The sequence below is a fragment of the Zootoca vivipara genome, chromosome 5 (genome assembly GCF_965207765.1).
Source record: "Zootoca vivipara chromosome 5, rZooViv2.hap1.1, whole genome shotgun sequence".
Classification (NCBI taxonomy): domain Eukaryota; kingdom Metazoa; phylum Chordata; class Lepidosauria; order Squamata; family Lacertidae; genus Zootoca; species Zootoca vivipara.
In genome coordinates this window covers 17,735,340-17,748,866 of record NC_142588.1, presented here as the reverse complement: position 1 = coordinate 17,748,866, position 13,527 = coordinate 17,735,340, and the positions used below count along the sequence as shown (strand labels likewise).

Below are 13,527 nucleotides of genomic sequence, written 5' to 3'. Positions count from 1 at the left end.
TAATGCGATAACTATAAGGCATAGGAAAATTTTGTTCACATCAGTGACTTTGACATGTGAGATAATCTAGTACAGCACTTTTAATCAAAATCTGAGATGTAGTAGTTATTTTTTAAAAAAGTGATCTGTTATGGAAGCACCCCATTGGAAAATATAACAGTGGTTACCCAGACCTTGTTGCTGGTTGCTGAGGGGGCCCCAAAACAGTTCAAGTTTCAGGGCTCCAAAAATGTAGATCCGCCACTGGGGTGAGGTAATAAGCAGCTTGACAGATGGGTCCAGGGTTTGCCCATGACATTTAGCTGTTGGGGTGAAGGACATACATACACTCAACATATAGAAGCCAACTGGACTGACAGCTGAATCTTACTTCTATAGGGGCACATGAGAAAAGAGACTAGTTACAGGGTGCATTATAGGTTGTATGGCACACACAGCCCTGTCCTCCAATAGAAAGGTACTGCTCAGGGGGAATATCCTACTACCACTCAGCATTACTGCCTGAGACAGTTGCCTCACTTTGCTTAATGGTAGGGCCAGTCCTGAAAAGTCAACTTGAACAACAAATCAATTCAAGCAACTCTGAGCAGCAAAGCAACAATCAATAAGTGAGTTATCATCTGTTGATTTATGCTCTATGTTGTCTCAGTGTGGCCCTTTACTATGGGTGATTTCAGCCTATAGGACAGATAGATAAATTCTATTGCAAAAATAGCTTCACAAGATATAAGGCAATTCATCCCAAGGCACCACAGCTCAGGGGCAGAGCAGATACTTTGTATGCAGAATCTCACAGGTTCTATCCCTGCCAGCTCCAATAAAAAGGTCTCAGCAGAGCTATTAAGACCCCCTTTTGAGACCCTGAACAGATATTGTCAGTGAGATGAGACTAGTCTGGTGCCATCCGCATTTTTTGGACTACAGCTCTGATCATCCCTGATCATTGGTCATGCTGGCTGGTGCTGATGGAACTCAACAATAAGGTAGCTCCATTTCATGGAATCATAGAGCTGGAAGGGCCCATAAGGATCATCTAAGTCCAATCCCCTGCAATGCAGGAATCATTTGCTCAATATGGGGCTCAAACTCACAGCCTTGAGATTAAGAGTCTCATGCTCTTACCAACTGAGCTATCACAACATAGCTGCCTATGTGCATATCCAGCTTTCTTCCAAGCACACCTAGAAAATCAAGCCCTGATTTTCTGATGAACTAGAAGCAGTTTATTCAGAGTCTACAAAACACACTTTCAAGCAGATCTGGAAAACCACCCAAGAAGGGCAGGGAAAAGTCATGCTATGGATGGCATGGTATCCTACTTACAACAGGAACAAGTGTTCTCAATGCCCTGAGGAGGCATTGCAACTAAAAAACCACAAACACTCATCCAAAACATGAGTGCCAACAACTGCAAACAACCCCCACAGAGCACCAACAGACATCAAAGTGATAGTGCTATGTTTCACAGCAATTGGGACCAGGCAGCTGCTATTCATACTTCTGCCACCTCATTATTGAGCTACAGCAGTGCATTTGGGGTGAGGGGGCTGCCCTTGAAAGAGTTTTGGAAAGTTGATCCAGGGCAGAACTTTTTTTGTTTTTTGTCTTGTTTTTAAATTTCTGTTATTATACATCCTGTATGATCTTTCTCCTTCTAAATTGATTTGGATAAAATTATTTTGAGAGAGAAAAATATATACCACATTGCTGGGACTGCAGCAACTTACTGGAGATAGAGCTCAGTAAGCAAGCAATGGGCTAATATGAACCACAGAATATGAAGGTAGACTGGAATGCTGAGTAGCTTGCCCTCATATAACCAGGCTGCCAGAGTGCAACCCTTAAATGAATTAAGTTGAGTGGCTTAAGTGATTTGTGGCACACATCTTTCATCTACTCTCCCAATTGTAACAGGGTTTGGTTTTTTTTACAGTTTTTTTGGTAAAGCAGAAATAATTCAAACCTGATTAGTTTCTTCATCATTTTTGTAGGAAACTGTGATGTTGGAATATATTAGCAATCAAAGTTCAGGCTAATCACAGATCTTCCCATTTAGAGGTTATTTGTATTCAATCAAATTTGCACCTGGAAGCCTTTGCACAGAGTGCTCTTATGTGCTGGGTCTTACATGCCATCAAGGCAATAAATAGTAATATGGGCGGATGCATTGTTATACTGTATTGCATTTAGCCAGTAAAGAGACAGTGGCTAACATATGTATAAAATGGGTTGGCTCACGGAATGTTAGAGATTTAACTTTTCTACTAATTTTGTTATAAAAAACAATTGTATAAATTGTATAATAAAAATAATTGTTTTTATGTTTTGTTGTGGTTCTGTTGGTGTGAGCCGCCCTGAGCCTGGTTTTTGACTGGGGAGGGTGGGGTATAAATAAAAATTTATTATTATTAATTATTATTATTATTATTACTGGGAATATAGATATAAATGCTCAGCTAAGACATAGCAAACTCAGCCCAATAAAACATGCTTTACTGCGTCAAGGATGAGAATTCACTAGCATACTTCCTCCTTCTCAGCCCTTACCCCATGTGCTGTAATGCAGAACTTCCAGGGTTTGTTGATTGGGAAACTATGGCTAAATCTCCACCCCAAACCATGATTTGATCCATTCAAATGGGGTGGAAGAAGCAGAGAGGGATGGGAAAGGACAATGGAAATTTACTTGTAATGTGTATCCTTTGAAGGTTTTTTTTTCCTGTTGGAAAAGAAAAGCAAGGCATACATACAGAATAGATGAGGCAAAGCCTAAGAGAGTGTGTTTGTGCATCAGCTAGTTAATTGTTATGTTAAAATGTGTATAGCAAACAGCCAGATTTTTAAAAGACCATATGTTTAGACTGTTAAAAAAAATAGAATATCCACAGGAGTTGGTTTTTAAGTTATTAAAAAGATGACATATAGCAATTGAGTTAAATAACTCAATTAGCACTGAAGACCCAAGCAATAATCAGCCTTAGCACTCTCCCTTTGTCTTAAGTTTAGGGTAATAAATAATGCCCGACTAAGAAACATTTAAAAGAATTGTGCTTATAATGCATACTCCAAGGGGAATATGAGAACTTTTGCTATCATTCAGCAAGTGTTTTATATCCATATGCATATTAATGCCTTTTTAATTAATACACAGAAATAAACAACTCCTTAATGAAGATAAGAGTTGTCTAACGATAAAACCAAGAATACAAACAGAATACAAAAATCTAATTTACATTTAGAGAGACTATTTTTCATATAAAATTGCAGAACTCCCATCTACAATAAATGTCCAGAAACTAGTGATAGAGGTTCCAATTTGTATTAAAGTCTCAAAACCAACCAAGGGCAATGAACCCTTTTTTGGTATTAAGATTTTATTTATTTTTTCATGACACAATATGGAAAAAAAATATGTAAACAAACAAAAACGGCTACAAAATGAAAAACTAGAATATGGAGTCCTCTTTTAAAGGTTGTTCTTAACCCTTACCACCCACAGAAGGTAATCTTTCCTTTCTCCTCCCAGCTCCCCACCCTGGGAGACCAATGTTTCTTTGCCTTCTACCCCAGGCCCCCCATCAGCCATGTACCACCCCCATGAGTGTACAATCCCTGGACCCCAATAAAGGCCCCAAGTAGAGGACATCAATGAAGAAAGGGGGGAAGGAAAGAAAAGGAGGAGAGAAAGAGAAGCAAGAAGGAGGAAAAGGAAAAGAAAATAAACAAGAAACAATAGATAACAAGGTCTTCCGATTCTCCATCTGCCAGTTACATAAAACCAAGGTCAGTGAACTACCAGGCCCTGGAAATACCACTGGCATCAGTGATAAAGCAGCTAGAACTGTCCCTGGTCCTGAAATAAGGGTTACAACAAAAGAATAAAAACTTATCAAAACAGATAGGAGCAACCTTGGGGCAGGCTGAGCCAAGCAGAGGCCTCAGAGGTCAAACACATCCAAGGGATAATTCTGAGTTACTTCTTAGTCTTGTTCTGTCAGCATTAAAGGGGGGGGGATGACAAGGGAGTTTTCTAGCCTCTGACCATTTTTTGGAACTGATGAGTAATGTTCAATACAAAATGAGTGGCCTGATCCACAAGACAAAACTTAACTCCCTGCCACTGCAGTGTATCTGGGGCTATAAAGAATGGCCATATGAAAAGCTAGTGCAATGGCCCATCAAGCCAAGTTCTGTCAATCCAAAATGAACAAATGACAACTGAATTTCCAGAGGCCATTCTCCGCCTTTCTAACAAAAATCCTTCAACACATATCAGTATCTTGCTAGGGATCTCATAAGTACAAGATAATAATAATACAGGTGAAACTCGGAAAATTAGAATATCGTCGAAAAATGCATTTATTTCAGTAATGCAACTTAAAAGGTGAAACCAATATACAAGAAAGATGCATGACATGCAAAGCAAGATATGTCAAGCCTTTATTTGTTGTAATTGTAATTATTTGTCATTAGGCGGTTTATTTTTTGTTTATTTTTGTATTATTGTAACTATTTGTTTTATTACTGTGGAATTTCCAAAAGAAAGCATTTGTAAAAATTAAAAGAAAATAAAAAATAATAAGTTGCATTTCTGAAATAAATGCACTTTGATGATATTCTAATTTTCTGAGTTTCACCTGTAATAATAATAAATAAAATAATAATAATAATAATAATAATAATAATAATTTATTTATATCCTGCCCATCTGGCTGGGTTGCCCCAGCCATTCTGGGCAGCTTCCAACAGAAAAATAAAATACAATAATCTATTAAACATTAAAAGTCTCCCTAAACAGGGCTGCCTTCAGATGTCTTCTAAAAATCTGGTAGTTGTTTTTCTCTTTGACATCTGATGGGAAGGCGTTCCACAGGGTGAGCACCACTACCAAGAAGGCCCTCTGTCTGGTTCCCTGTAACCTGGCTTCTCACAACGAGGGAACCGCCAGAAGGCCCTCGGCGCTGGACCTCAGTGTCCGGGCTGAACAATGGGGATGGAGACGCTCCTTCAGGTATACTGGACTGAGGCCATTTAGGGCTTTAAAGCTCAGCACCAACACTTTGTTTCAACTCCCCCAGTGAGATACAGCTCAGCAGTGAAAATGCCTCTTTGGAATGAAAATCATGGCTCCATGTGGCTTCCAACAACCTGGAAACTAGTTCAGGTGTTTTAAGTCTTGGATGTTGAAAGTTGGAAGTTGGAAGTTACAATGAACCTCCTGTCCCAGCAGAACAGCAAAAAGAGCCTCTGTAGTTGAGCACAGGAGCAGGCAAGCACATATGGGATAAGGAGAGTTCTCAGATGATCTGGGCCCTAGGTTATTTAATTACTGTATATAATAATAAGACCTGAAATTTGGCTCAGTAGCATATTGGCAGCCGGTGCATTTCCCTCAGTGCTGGTGTTACAAATAGATTCTCATAAATGCAAGAAACATATTTTATTAAAGAATAGCCAGGGGTCAGCAAACTTTTTCAGCAGGGAGGACCTTGTGGAGGACCGGACTATATTTTGGGGGAAAATATGAACAAATTCCTATGCCCCACAAATAACCCAGAGATGCATTTTAAATAAAAGGACACATTCTACTCATGTAAAAACATGCTGATTCCCGGACCGTACGCGGGCCGGATTTAGAAGGCGATTGGGCCGTATCCGGCCCCCACACCTTTGTTTGGGGATCCCTGGAATAGACAGTACGCTGCAGCACATTTTGACTAGGGATGTGCAAAACCCCTCTCAGAAATTGCATTCATTTGATCAAAACTGCTTTGGTTCCTCTAAAATTCCTCAGATGCTTCTCCTGAGGAGCAGCCAATAGGCTTATTTGTAATTTCACCTAAGGCACAACTGTGATTCATAATTGTATGAATAATATCAGCTCTTCATTAAGGAAAGCCTTTGTTCAACAGTTTCCACTTACCTTCTCCAAGACATCTATATTCTGCAACATATTTTCTCTGCAAGCATCCCATCTGCCCATTGATTCCTTCCTACTTTTGAAGAACCTGTAAGAAACATCATGAAAGCCTCTTAAATAGAACAAATGTAAAAAAAAACATTTTCTTATTCAAACAATGTAGGTTATCTTACTTCAACCTATTTAGAAGTCTAGTCACACAAAATGGCGGTGGATTAGCAGAAGACAAAACATATTTACCAAGCATTGAAATCATACAGTACCAGTGAGAAGCTGCAAAGCAACCGCACTAATTCTATGGAGCTAAGCAAAGAATGTGAACAATTTGTCCTGAATACTGTACTTGTTAAGGTATTTTTTAGAATTCCTCCTCGGTTTTCACAAGCTTTGGATTTTTCCTTTCTGTGAATATTTCATTGGAAATCATCTATTAACAGAGCTCTGGGTGGACAGGTTCAAGCAAACAGTGAACTCAGTCAGTCTACTGGGAACTGGCTACATGCAAATTGGACCCAGGCCCAATTCTGGCTGCTGAAAACCAGCCAGGAAAAGCTCGGCCTTTTGACACCTGGCATTATCAACACCTTTACTCCAAGGGAAAGGGTGCTAGACAGCAGCTGCTCACACTCGAAACACGCACTAATCTTTCTTTTATAGAAAGATGATTGCATATCTGAAAACTGCAGGGGCCTGGATGAGAGCAACCAAATTAAAGGCAAATCCAGGTGAATTAATTAATTATTGTTAGGAAAATTGAAATAACAACCATTGGCAAAGAGGTAGGATCAGAAAGCTTTTCCTCTTACTGCAATGTTGCATTTAGAATTGCATTTAGAAATAGGCAAACATAACCACTTTGAGGTTTGTTTGTCTTTACAATCCAACAGTATATAAATTTTTATGAAATAAATAAATAATGACTAAATAAATAATCCATAATCTCATGGATAAGTTTCCTGTGATACTATATTCATGACTAACTTCTAAGACGGTTTGGAGGCTGCTGCACCTTTTGCAACACCAACTCCCTGAATTCTGACTTCCTAAGTGAATACACCTTGCTTGGGGTTTCAGGCACAATGCAAAGTTCTGGGTCCAATAGACAAGGTCCTAAATGCTTTCATAAGCCACTCCTTCCATGGGAACATATTAAACTGCCTTATGCTGCGTCAGACCGATGGGCCATCTAGTTTGGTCATGTCTACACTGACTGGCAGTGGCTCTCCAACATTTCAGACACGAGCGCCAGCCCTCTCCTTTAAAATATGATTACCGCTTATAACTTCCTGGATGGATCGAGTTAATACCCTAAATAACTAAACAAACAACGCTAATGACTATGATAAGATACATGGGAGCATGTAAATAAACTGGCACAGGGACACTTCAAATGGTTTGTAGCTTCCCTGGAATTGCATGGGGTTATTGGCAACCTTAAGACCAGGATGAAATTGCATGGAAGCATCAGATGTATGAGCTAACGCCTCCATGTCAAAGCCACATGCATGGCCAGCACACAATAATAGCAGCCACACTCATACCTGACACCAGGTGGAGGCATCATTTGATATATCCAGTGTATCTCCAGCAGGAACAGTCCATGCATTAGGTGAAGCCATTGCTTCAGGCAGCAGAGCTGACTTTGTACTGAATTGCACCACGGGAAAAATTTGGTGCATAGCATAGCTGCCAAGTCTCCCGTATTCCCCAGGAAACCCCCGTTTTTCCAGCCGTTCCCAGCTGGAAAAACGGATTTTTTTGTTTTCCCCCGGTTTACTTACCGTCCGGGGGAGGCTCCTTCTGCACGTCTTGAGTCTCTGTACATGCGCAGAAGCGATTTCTGGCGTGGCGGCCATTTTGGAACTGGGCGGAGCATGCTCAGAACTGACTTCCGATGCTGTTCTGCCCAGTTCCAAAATGGCGGCAGCGCTACTTCCGGTCTGCCGATCCCTTATTTTTCCGGCAGGAACTTGGCAGGTATGATTTGGTGGGAGGATCAAGCTGCCAAAATCCTTGGGGACAGGGCTTTTTTCCAGATGGAACTCGCTGGAACTCATCTCTGGAACCTCTCAAGTGGGCGCCATTGCCATTATAAGAGAACAAGGAAAGCGTTCATGGTGAGTTCCGGCACCTCTTTTTCTGGAAAAATAGCACTGCTTGGGAACAATTTCAATGATCTTAAAGTTTCAGTTTTAAATGAAAATAACAGGTGCTTTGCCAAAACAGAACCTCCCAAATTCCCTGTGAATTTTGCTTCTGCTGAGAGGAGACTATTATTTCCCTATTGAACGTACACCGGGGGGGGGGGGTGAGGGAGACGTGTGCCAAGCAAGTAACAGCAGCACCAATTTGACCAGCTCTAGTTTGTCAGTTGATTCCGAAAAGCATTCTATTGACAAAGTGCTGTGCATAAATGAATGTTGATGTTAACAATAATAGCAGAAAAGCAATCATTATGCATTGTTCTCGTGCAGTGAACCGGCTGACTTCTGCACATAGACATCTTTTGTGATGTATTTTACAGAGTTCAGAGGGGGGTGAGAACTTAATCACATTCACCAGAATGCACCTTTCCCCATCTTCCTTTCCCCAAAAACAAATGAAACCCACATCTTCGTACATTTATTTTATTTTATTTTGCCTGCCACTGCTTTGCCATTCTCCCCCCCCCCCAAAAAAAAAAACCCCACAAGGACCAATCTTCTATTAATGGTTTACTACCGGTAGGCAGTTTACAATGGATTGGTTCGATCTTTGGCTACAAAAGCATACCACAAACTTAGTTTAGAAACCAAAAACACCCAAATAAAGCCAACATATCTGTGCTTCATTATGCAACTGCTTTATTTCCTTAGATGAATCTGAATTTGGTTTAAGCAAAACTTCTTCATGAACCATGGTTTGAAGTTGTCTTCTTTCAAACTACCCTCAGTTTCAGTAAAACTCAAAGGTACACAGGAATTTTCACACAATGTTCTAAAAAGGGCATTTCAACAAACTACTTCCTTTATGTTCTTCTCAACAACACATGAAGACTTTTTGTTCTTAAGAGCTTTCCCCAGCTATTGCTGTCAAGTTCCTTAGTTATTGGTGGTAATGGTGGTTTAACTTAAATATTTATGGTATGCACATTTCATTGTTGTTCTTAGCTTTTAATTTTTAATTTTCATTGCCAATTGCTTTGAGTATTTTTATAAACACCATGTGTTTTTCTAAATTTGCATCAGTTTTCAAGAGGGAGAGCGACTACAAAACACAATGCATACATTTGAAACAAAAATATGTGGCTCAGTGTTGAACTGTACGCATGGCTGGGAAATAATGAGGGGATATTCAAGGTAACTGCAGGATGCAAACATTTGACAGCCAGATGAAAAGAGCAGCAATCATATTTCCTGTTGGGGATGTATGGAAAATTCGGCCATGCAAACAAAAGATACCCTAAGGTAGTTCTAGCTAGGCCACTAACCAGCATTGGCACAGCAGGGCAGACAGAAACCTTGGCAAGGCTTTTGAAAAAATAGTCCTCTAGTATTGTTCCAACTCAAAGACTATGGCTTGCTGAATCACAGCTGTGTGTCTGTCTATGTGGTTCAGAGGAGCTGCAGATTGCCTGCAAATGCCTATAACCCGCTGCCAAAAAAAAAAATCAACTGCAAAAGTCATAATGGGAAGAAGTGAAACCAAAGTAGAGCCACAGAGATGTTTTTCTGAGATGATCAGCAGAATAAACATGCTACTTTCCCATGTTCAGGAGTCTTGGTTTGCGTGAGGGAGTATTCTATCATGTGAACCCATACCTGTTCTCTGAAGTCGTTACTATCAAGACATAGGTTTACCACCTCCGCAAGAACTAGATTTCTCGTGTTAAAGGCTTATCCACATTTGAGCAGAATTTAGCTGTCAATCCACCTGCCCTCCCCATTTGAATTAAACCAGAGAAGTTTACATCCGCATATATTTGGATTTACGATTAGCAACGTTTCTCTTTTCCATTCTTACCAGCAGGCATTCCCTTTTGCATTTCCCCCTGCCTTCTAATTTGGTGATTTTATTATGGCCACAGGTGCTGAGTTGCACCCAACCCGGGGGGAGGAGGAGCTAGCATCATGCACACAGTGTGTGCATTGCATGTGTGACGGCTGTTGCATCCTCCTCCTCCCAATCCAACATTTGCACACCAGGTTGTGTTGGTCCGGGCAGCTTCTCCTAATGCTACACGGCCCAGGGCAACATTGGGAGACACCGCGCAGCCAGGAGCAACATCCCGCCAAACTCTGCAGCATCTTCCAATAAGTGAAATCCAGCTTTCCACCTCCCCGCACCCTGGTGTTGTCATTAATAACACTTTAGAAACATCTGGCTGACCTTTTCAGAGACTGTTTTGAGGTCTAGAACAGCACCGAGCCTGATATGTATCTGGTGGGTCCACTGAGCCTAGTAAATAGCTACTGTATCTGGTTTGATGTGATTCAGATTTGGTACAAATAGGCCCAATTTGATTCAGGATTTAGACCAGGCACCCCCAAACTTCGGCCCTCCAGATGTTTTGGCCTACAACTCCCATAATCCCTAGCTAACAGGTCCAGTGGTCAGGGAAGATGGGAATTGTAATCCAAACATCTGGAGGGCCGAAGTTTGGGGATGCGTGATTTAGACAATGTGCTTGCACAGTCCTATTCTGGAGAAAGCCTGTTGTAATGAATATACTTTTATTAGTTTTAATTGGTATTTATCCATTGTACAATGGTTACTCACTTATTTAAGAGCTTTACCACTCTTTGAAACTGTTTTATATGTTGCTCTAATAGTTTGTAGTTGCAACTGCAAAAGTTTTGAATTGCATTTTTATTCATTTAAAATTATTTAGTGATTGGTGTTATTTCATTTTATTAAATGGAAGCTGCTATGGATGTAAATTGTTTACAAAACGGGGGACATAATAACTGATTAAACATACCAAGTTAGGCTGGGCTGGTTAAATAACCAAAGCTGCAATGTGCAGTTTGATGCTGGTTGCTAATGTCACATTCAGCCTATAGTAGAACACTGAATAATTGGTAGGTTTCTGTTATTTCTCACCCTTCCCTCCTCAAAAAAAATAAATGATCACACGTCTAACCTTCTCTGTCTTGGCATCTTAGGTTGACAGACCTAGACTGACAGCTGGAGTCTTCTAAAGCATTGTTTCTAGAAATGTGCAGGGGGATTAGAAGGTTATCCCAGTGCTATTATTGGTGCTTTTGCCATAATGCTGGCTTTCTCAAGTCTGAGCTGTCAGTTAACAAGGGTACAAGCAGTTACTTAAGGGGGTTTTCTATATTGCAATACACTTAACTTTAGTACATTACTTGCTAAGCTTATCATAGGTTCAAAGCTGCCACCTAAGAAGTGAACAGAGCAAACTCCTAATTAACAAATTGATGATCAGGTTTCTTGCCTCCTCATTTTCTCAATGCAAGCACAACTCATATGAAATTAGTGCATCATAATTGGTGCGCAAGTACAGAAAGTGGGAGTTACTGAAAGCACTTGGCTGGCTCCTTCAACCTGATCCCAGGGCAGAGGCACTGAATTGCACCCTAGACTGAGTGGGCCTGGGGTCACATCACGTGTGTGCCTTCAATGGCCAGTGGCTCCTCCTCCTCTCATGCTCAGGAGGAGCCTGTGCTGCACTCCATGCTCCATGCTCAGCCTCCTCCACCCCTTCAACACTGAGGGTCCGCAGCCCCTGCCAACAAATATTGAGGGGGTCAAACAAAGACACCGTGCCTGTCCCAGGGTCATCTCAAGACATTTTGCTGCCTAACACTAAGGACAACATGACTCTCCCACCCTGATACATACAGTATACAAAAGCCAATCACAGTGGTAACCAAATTGTACTATGATATTGTCAACAGTGGCGGGGGGGCGGGGCAAACACTGTTCATCCCAAGGGCCTCATTCCCTTCAATCCAATAGCTGAAACCTTCCACGTGCCAAATGCCAATGATGGTTAGGGTTGGAGGCAGAAGTGGGCAGAACAACACATGCAGATTTGGACTTTGTACAGTAGACACTCACGTACACCTCTCTATTCTCCACCCATGAGGTATGTTTGGTGTGGAGGTGTGATGATGTGTGGGGACAGCCCTGAGCACCAGTCAGATCAGAGTTTTGGAGGGTGGATCAGCAGTATAGCTTCTTCCACCACAGCTAAAGGCTAGCCTAGGGGTGAGCAGCATCCAGACACATAACCTGCCACCTGCATTCTGACATGGCATGGCTCAGTATAAGAAAAGCACATCCAGCGAGACTGTCGATCGTGTGTTTCAGCTTTGTCTTAAGCGCACAGTTCTACGTCTAAGGAAACATCAAGCCGCAACAATTTCTGTGAGAAAACTCATCAAGCAAAATGTTTAGGCTAAGCTGTGACAAATTTCTCTCTGACGAGCATTTTCCAGACCAATAAATTTAGCCTTCCAGGTTGAACCGTGCTCACGGAGTGCAACAAGACAAATGGGAAAGAAAAGCCACAATGACTATAAACATTTTAAAAAGAAAATAGACAAATGATGAAAACCGTCTTGAAGATTTCACGTCCTCTTATGATTTACTAAGAGCAGCTGTCGAAAAACATTTGCATAGATGACAGTAATGGGGAATTGTAATTTGAAGCTAGAAACCATTTGTAGCGTGTCACTTCTGATTTCACTGAATAGAGGCTATAGCCATGTATTTCTAGTGGCAAAGCCTTTGCAGTTCATTCTACAATGCAAATTGGAAAGGGAATTCCTTATTATAAATCTGCCATCAGACTGAAGCAGTTTACTGCAGTACAAGAACTAATGTATGTTTGCTCAACCTGCATTAGTAGCTATCAATACCCACCAGGGCCAGCTTGACCGTTGCAGCATAGAATCGTAGGCTTGCAGAGTTGGAAGGGACTACGAGGGTCATCTAGTCCAACCCCCTGCAATGCAGGAATCTTTGGCCCAATGTGGGTCTCAAACTTACAACCTTGAGATTAAGAGTCTCATGCTCTACCAGCTGAGCTATCCATGTCTTGGGCAATATGTTGCAGGGTGGCAAACACTGTGTTGGCAAACATGGGCTTCCAAACAGAGGTTTGCTGAGATAATGCGAATACAGGGGTGAGGCGGTGCTTGTAGAGAAGAAAGATGTGAAGGGGTGCTTCACCCTTTCTTGCAAATGCCCCCCGCCCCCCTGGCCACAATTTTCCTTCAGCATGGCTTATTTCCTACTTCAGAGCTTGGCTCAGAACTCATGAGGGGAAAGCCAGTGGGGTATAAATAATAAAATAAAATAATTATTATTAGGTGCAGGCAAAATCAAAAGTATATATATATATATGCCCCAAGGAGCTGAAAATATTCTATGAACTGACAATCAGGCAAAAAAAAAAAAGAGGTGAGAAGCAGGGTAAGGAGGAGGAATGCACAAGAGCAATTGCAGTAACAAATACTCAGACTATATTGAGGTTGGTGGCGATTACTGGCATTAAAGTAGCTTAAGAAGATTTTAGTTTTGTTATGTTCACAGGAAGGAAGGAAAGTAAGGTTCTGTAATATATACTGCAGGTGAAGAACAACCCAATCTACTGT

The 13,527-nt window shown here is 41.2% G+C and overlaps 1 protein-coding gene across 1 annotated transcript in view; it reads right to left on the bottom strand.

The window, feature by feature from the left end:
• LOC118096596 (phospholipase A2 inhibitor alpha-like protein) overlaps positions 1-13,527 on the bottom strand; it is a 248,253-nt gene that overhangs the window by 204,006 nt on the left and 30,720 nt on the right. The window contains exon 2 of the mRNA XM_088670140.1: positions 5,924-6,008. The gene's annotated coding sequence lies outside the window, so the exon portion shown is untranslated. The remainder of the gene's footprint in view (positions 1-5,923; positions 6,009-13,527) is intronic.